The following is a 7594-nucleotide window of genomic DNA, read 5'->3' as shown; positions in this document are numbered from 1 at the left end:
GATCTGCCTGTTCTGCTCCCCGCTCTGTCTCTGGTGAATTCTCTCACCCTCTGCACCTCTGGCCTGTACCCCAGTTCTGTACAAATAAAGAAATAAATGTTTAAAAAAAATTTTTTAAAAAAAATAAAATCTATAAACATTTACATACAAAAGAAAAAACTATAAATGAAGAAGAAAATAGTTATTTTTACAGTCTTGAGGGGGCATAGCCTCATTACCTCATTAAGGATCCCACACAATTTGGAAACTCTTTAAAAATAGCGATAAATTTTGACTATGCAAAAATAAAACTTTCTTCATAGCAAAAAAAAAAACAAACATACAATCAAGAGACAAATGAAAAACTTGGGGAAACACTAGCTGAAAATCTCCGTAACACAGGAAGAGCTTCCAGAGAAGACAACAATAAGAAAACAGCAACAACCCCTGGAAAAGTGGGTAAAAGACAGGAGAAAACGATCTCCAGAAAAATGCAAATGGGTTAATAAAGTGAATATAAGCACTATATGATAGTATTAAATATGATAATGACATTAAATGTGGAAAAGGTTTAACAGACTCAAGAATGCATATTGGAACTATAGTGAGATGCAGTTTCCGAGCTACTAGGTCAGTGCAAGCATTTTAGCGAGCATGAGCGAGTGGGGCTGTGGGAAAAGGGGCCCCGTCTGCTTGTGAGAGGATAATTGCCTGCAAATCTTTGGGAGAGCAATTTGGCAATTCTATCAAAATTAAAAATATACAATTCCACTTCCAAGAATTTACCCCCAAAATGTACTTGCAACTATAAGAAGTAGTGTATGGATACAGTGGTTTGTTTTGTAAAGCCAAAATTGGAAATCCCTAATTATCCAACAGGAATCTCATCAGTCACGCAATGAGCACTGTGCCGTAAAAGGAGTCAACCTACCTGTGATTCTATCGAAGGCCCTCGAAGATACATTTTGCCTGGATTTTTGTTTGTCTCGCTTAAAGCAATAGAAATGGGCCCTCCCTGGTGGTGCAGCGGGTTAAAGCACAGCACTGAGAAGCTAAAGCCACTTCCGCATGAGTTCGATCCCTGCCTGCCCCGGAGGGGACCACATGGCGCGTCAGACCTCTCCTGACCCGCCCGCTGCTCCCCTCAGCAGTGTACTTTGTCGATCTGCCTGTTCTGCTCCCCGCTCTGTCTCTGGGGAATCCTCTCACCGTCTCTGCACCTCTGGCCTGTACCCCAGTTCTGTATGCATAAATAAATCTTAAAAAAAAAAACAACAGAAATGTATTCCCTCCCAATTCTGTAGTCTAGGACTCTGAAACCAAGATGACAGCGAGTCCATAGGCCCCTGAATGCTCTAAGGAAGAACCTTTCCCAAACCCCTCCAAGCTTCTGCAGGCTACTGGTAAGCCTTGGCATTCCTTGACTTCTAGACCCATCACTCCACTACGTCTCTGTCCTCACAGATGTTCTCCTAGGTGTTCTCCTCTTACTGCCTGTCTCCACAATACATCTTAAAGTGAAGAAATTAAAGAATAATAGGTATTCTTTGTAACAAATTATACACAAATATACATGTGCTTGTGCTCAAATACAAGGAAATATTTGGGGGTGTATACCCAAGAAGTTGCTAAGTGTTAGCTTCCAGAGAAGCGTAGCTAGAGAGTAGAAGAAAAAAACGGATTTCCATGTGTATTTTTTACAGCTATGTTGAAATATATATAATGAGAAATTTGTCTGCTTAAAGTACACAGTTCAGTGATTTTTAATATATTCACAGAGTGCTGCAACCGTCATCAAAATCAAATTAGAACATTCAGCACTCCGAGGAGAAAGTGCATACACATAGCAGTCATTCTCCATTCCTGGCATTCGCATCAGTAGCCCCAGGTAATCTCCACTCTACTTCCTGTCTCTGTGGATTTGCCTCGTCTGCACATTTCACGTGAATGAAATCATACGTGTGGTTTTGTGACAGGTTTCTTTCATTTAGCATAATGTTGTCAAGGTTCATCCACACTTTAATATGTAACAGTATTCCACTCTTTTTTGATTGCTGAATAATACTCCATTGCATGAATACAGTCACACATCGCTTAACAATGGGGTTGTGTTCTGGGAAACAGGCTGTTAAGCAATTTCATCATTGTGCCAGTATCATGGTGTGTTTTTAGACAAATCTAAATATACCGCCTACTTCATCCCGTTACACATGTAATCTGTCCTTGACCAAAACATCATTATGCCACATAACTACATACCATTTTGTCTATGGATTTGTGAATTGATAGACGTTGAGGGGCTTTTTCCCCCCACGTTGGAGCTGTTATGAAAAATGTGTGCTATGCACACTTGTGCACAAATTTTTATGTGGATGTATGTTTTCATTACTCTAGGGTATATACCTAGGTGTGGAATGTCTGCCTTTTATGGTATCTTGAAGCACTGTGGGTTTTCCAAAGTATCCATATCATATTTCATTGCACATACTCAATTTTGAACCATGTTCTAATATTCTCTTCCCAAAACAATTCATAAAATATTTTAAATAGTAGTTAGAGCTATCACCATTATTTTGTAAAGATGTCCAGTATGCCATAAAGATTCGAAAGCAAAATACCAAACTACATATGATTCACTTTTGTGAACAGAAGCCCAAAAGCCACGTGTGTGCATGCGCGCACTGTTAACAGGTGGCTCAGAACGCAAGATCGCAACCAACAGAGTAGGGCAGCTGACGCAGACAGGATTTACACGACTCTCCTGACTGGTAGTCTGAACGTAAACAGCTTCACGCATCGGTTCCAAATCTAAATGGTATCGCTAGCTCAGCAGGACCCTGCAAGGTCGAGTCGTTCACATCTGCAGTCTGCCATCTTTAATGTATTGGTTGACATGATGCGTACAGAAGCTGCAGGCCTCTTGTGTCTGACCAGAGGACAGGGATAAGGCCGTGATGAGCCCAGTTGCAGGGCTCCCTGTCCCCAGGCCGGCCCTACTTCTTGTACTGCTCAGCCTTCCAGCAACATCGGCCAGCACCGACCCTGGGAAAGCAGCAGCTCCCTAGGACCTCTCTCCCACCACTCAGTCAATGGCAGCTGGATGCCACTGAGCTCGTCCTGCTTGGGAGGAGCGGTGACTGTTCTTACTGGAATGGACACCCCCTCTAGGTATATATTATCCTTCTCCGTCCACAGTGCTACTACCAGTGACATGAAAAGAATAACAGAATATCTGATTTATTCAATGAGATCCCACATAACATTGCCTCAGATGAGGGGACCCATTTTATGAAAGAAGAGAGAGGACTCCTTGAGCCAAATACCACAGTGCGGAAGCAGCCATCCCGACAGAGCAGTGGAGCAATATACTGCAGTTGCAACCGAAATGCCTGTTTGAACATAGCTGAGAAAATGGAGATGGTTCCATTTGCAACAGCATCAAAACAATAAAGCGCTTAGGAATAAACCAAACAGGTGAAATGTCTCTGAAAACTGTAAACATTGATGAAAGAATTCATGGATTCAAAGAGTTCATAGTGTCAAAAGGCAATACGATCAAAGTCAACTATAGATTCAGTGTACTTCCTATCAAAACTCCAGGGGCATTTTTTTACAGAAGTAGACAAAGCAATCCTGAGATTTATCTGAAACCATAAAACAGCCAAGTGGCTAATCACCAGAACAATACTGAAAATAAAGAACAAAGAAAATAAAGAACAATTCCCGATTTCAAGATACTATAAAGCTGTAGAGATCATAACAGTATGGTATAGGTATTAAAATATATATCTATATACCACTAGACCTTTAGGTCAATAGAAAAGAGTCAAAACCCAGAAATAAACCCAAGCATATATGGCTAGCTAATCTTAGACCAAGAAGTATGGAATACTCAATGGACAAAAGACAGTTTCTACAATAAATGGAACTCAGAAAACAGCATATTCACATGCAAAAGAATGAAATTAGACCTCATCTTACACTCACAAAAATGAACTCCAAATGGCTCAAAAAACATAAATTAAGACCTGAAATCAGAAAATCCTAGAAGAAACAATAGGATGAAAACCTCCTTGACACTAGCCTTTAGAAATGACTTTTTGGCTACATAACAAAGCTCAAACAACAGAAGAGACTATATAACAAATTAAAAAGAATCTGCACAGCAAAAGAAAAAACACATCTAAGTGAAGATAACCTGTGTAATGGGAAAATATTTGCAAGTCAAGTGTCTGATGAGGGGTACTCAATACCTGCAATCTCATGGAACACAAGAGCAGTCATCATCGTCACCATCATTGTCACCATCATCGTCACCATCACCACTGTCCATATTAAAATGAATCAAGAACCTGAACATAAAGTTTTCCTAAGAAGATGGATGAAGTGTCAACAAGAACAGGAACCTCACTAGTTATTGGGGGTCTGCAAATCACAGCCACAGCACGATGCCACCCGACTCCCGTTACAATGAGCATCATCCAAGACAAGTAACAACAAACGCTGGCAAAGATGGGGAGAAGAATTGTGTGCTACTAAGCTGATACAGCCATGATGGGGAAATAGATTGGAGGAGCATCAACAAACTAAAAATGGAACTACCACATTTCATTTCACAGAAAATGAAAACACTTATTGTAAGATAGATGTACCCCCAACTTCACAGCAATGTTATTTATAATGCCCAGGATATGGTCATCCTGTGTCCATCAACAGAGGAATGGAGGAGTCATGAACTATTTCTGTCTATACTGATATTATACCCACATATTATCATGTGTTCTTTTTTTTTTAAGGGTCATTTATTTATGCATACAAAAACTAGGGTAGAAGCCAGAGGTGTGGGGAGTGAGAGATTCATCAGAGACAGAGTGGGGAGCAAAACAGGCAGATGTACTGAAATCCACTGCTGAGGGGAGCAGAGGAGAGACACGAGAGGTCTGCCGCTCTCTGTGGGTCACTCCCTGGCGGGGATGGAACATGGATTGCAGTGGCTGCAACAGCTTCATAGGGCTGCGCCACAACCCACTGCACCACCAGGGAGGCCCTCCTGTGTTCTTATTTAGCCATAAAAAGATAATGAACTTTTGCCATTTGTGACATGAATGGTCCTTGAAAATAAATGAAAAAGTCAGACACAGAAAGACAAATACTGTCTTATAGGAAACTAATTTAAATCTAACTTACAGGAAACTAATTTTAAAAAACGCCAACTACACACGTACCCAAGAGATCAGACTGACAGTTACCAAAGGCAGACGGAGGGGCAAGGGGAATCAAGACGTGGTAGAGAGGCACCAACTTCCAGCATTCAGAGAAAGAAGTGCGTGAGGTGCGATGGTGAGTTTGGCGTAGCCCACTCTGCTGGATAGGACAGAGGAAAGCTGGTAAGAGTGAATCTTAATGTATCTTGAATTTTTTTTTCATGTTCTCTCTATTATAATTCTATCAGACTATGGCTGTGTACTAAACTTGCCACGGTAATTATGTCACAATATATGTAAGTCAATGATGCTCTACACCTTAAATTTATATATTGATGTGTGTCAATTAAATCTCAATGAAACCACAGGGAAATTCCTCCGTTACCCAGCCGTCTGAGCTCACTGACTGACAAACACTCAGGTTATGGTTTCTCTTAGATCAGGGCTGCCAATCTGTTTTCCGAAAGATCTCCCTGACGTGTATTTCATTGGAGTCCAGCTCCTCGGAACGTGGCTGTCTTGTCATTATCATTGTCATTTCTTGCCATGGACAGCAGCTGCTACTATAAATCCTGATGTTTAACGTGTCTGTAGACCATAGTAATTAGCATCTGTGGTCCCTGCTACCGAACAGTGAATGGAGGCTTTCTTCCTGAGAACACCATTAGTAGCTTTCCCAGGGATTGAAAAAAGTACTTTTGTTGCTAATACCGGCTTTGAGTTCAAGCAAGATGTCAGGAGCGGCAGCCTGGGGAGGGATCCCTGCCCACCAATCCCAGATCAGGTCCGACAGATGCAGCATGGTCTGTCTCTACTGCAGACACTTCATTCAAATCTGACAAACAGTAATTGTAAATATTTGTATTTTCATATTACACATCCACAGCATTTGCATGGAAGGATTCTTAAATGCCAAATAGAACATTATCTTCAAGTTGACACCCAATAATTATTTTTATGACAATTAACTTCCCACTTTGGGTCAGTCTTATTGTCATTGTTTTTGTTATTAAAAGCCAATGACATGACATCAAAGGCATGATGCATGAAAGAAATAATTGATAAGCTGGACTTCATTAAAATTTAAAACCTCTGCTCTGCAAAAAGACACTGTCAAGAGAGTGAGAAGATAAATCACAGACTAGGAGAAAATAATACAAACAAGAGTATCTAATAAGAGACTGTTACTCACAATATGCAAAGAACCCTTAAAGTTCAGCAAAAAGGAAATTAGCAAATTAATTCAATTAAAAATAGGTGAAAGACCCAAACAACACCCCACTGAAGGAAATTTACAAATGGCAAATGAGCCCACGAAATGAAGCTTAGCACCATGTAGCACTGACAGATTGTTAATTAAAACAAAATAATACTGTACACCTATTTGAATGGTGAAACTCTGGACTTAGACAATATCAAGTACTGTCAAGGATATAGTTCACGGTGGGTCCATTCTCACTTGGTAAGGCAGCTTGTCCATGTCTGACAAAACAAAGCACCCATATGACCCATAAATCACCTTCCTTGATATTTCTCAAGTGAGCTGAAACCTTAGATCGACACAGTCACTTAAATATAGAAGTGTCTAGCCAGTGTACTCAGGACAACCAAAACTTGGAAGATAAGGGGCTGGATGGATAAGTAAACCATGGTACATCTAGACAATGGAATATTATTCAGTGCTTTTTTTTTTTTTTTTAAAAAAAGGCCATGTAAATATTATCCCTCACAAAATTTGATCCCGTACAGCAGTTAAACATTTCACTGAGTACATGCTCTTCCAGTTACTGTTTTGTTCTAGCTGAGATCGTTTGTAGGAGCTGCTGTTGTCAAACTGTAGAACCAGCACAAACCACTTGAATCTGCACAGCATTGCTGAGAGGCACAACATATAACAGCAACAACAAAGTGGCTTGCAAGTCTGGACCCCGAAGAAAACTCTGCCCCTTTGTTTGCTTGAAAGGACACGCTCCTTCCCACGGGTGCTTTTGAGCGTGAGTCCCCTTCTTCTGTCAGGCAGCGAAGCGCGTGTTCTGCTTTACCCAGCCTGTTGCACCAGTTGGTCAACAATCACCAGACTGCAGACCCTGTTGGGATCCGTGACAAAAGATAACAGACAAAAAATAGATATGACTAAGAGAAAAACATAACCCTGAAAAGGCTACATGTTGTAGGCTCCCGAATATATGACATTCTACACAAGGCAAAGCCACGGAGACGGTGAAAAACACCAGGACTCAGGGAAGGGAGAAGGTAAACAGGTTGAGTGCAGAAGGTTGTTGAGGCGTGAGGCTTCTCTTTATGGTGCTGTAATGGGGAGCATGGCCCCAGCCAACCTGGGGGGAGAGAAGACCTGGCTGGCATGTCCTCAGCCACGCTTACAACCAAGGCCACGACTCAAAAGCAAGAGT

Source organism: Condylura cristata, unplaced genomic scaffold, assembly GCF_000260355.1.
Source record: "Condylura cristata isolate star-nosed mole 26May11 unplaced genomic scaffold, ConCri1.0 scaffold00039, whole genome shotgun sequence".
Classification (NCBI taxonomy): Eukaryota; Metazoa; Chordata; class Mammalia; order Eulipotyphla; family Talpidae; genus Condylura; species Condylura cristata.
This window is presented reverse-complemented; position numbering follows the sequence as displayed.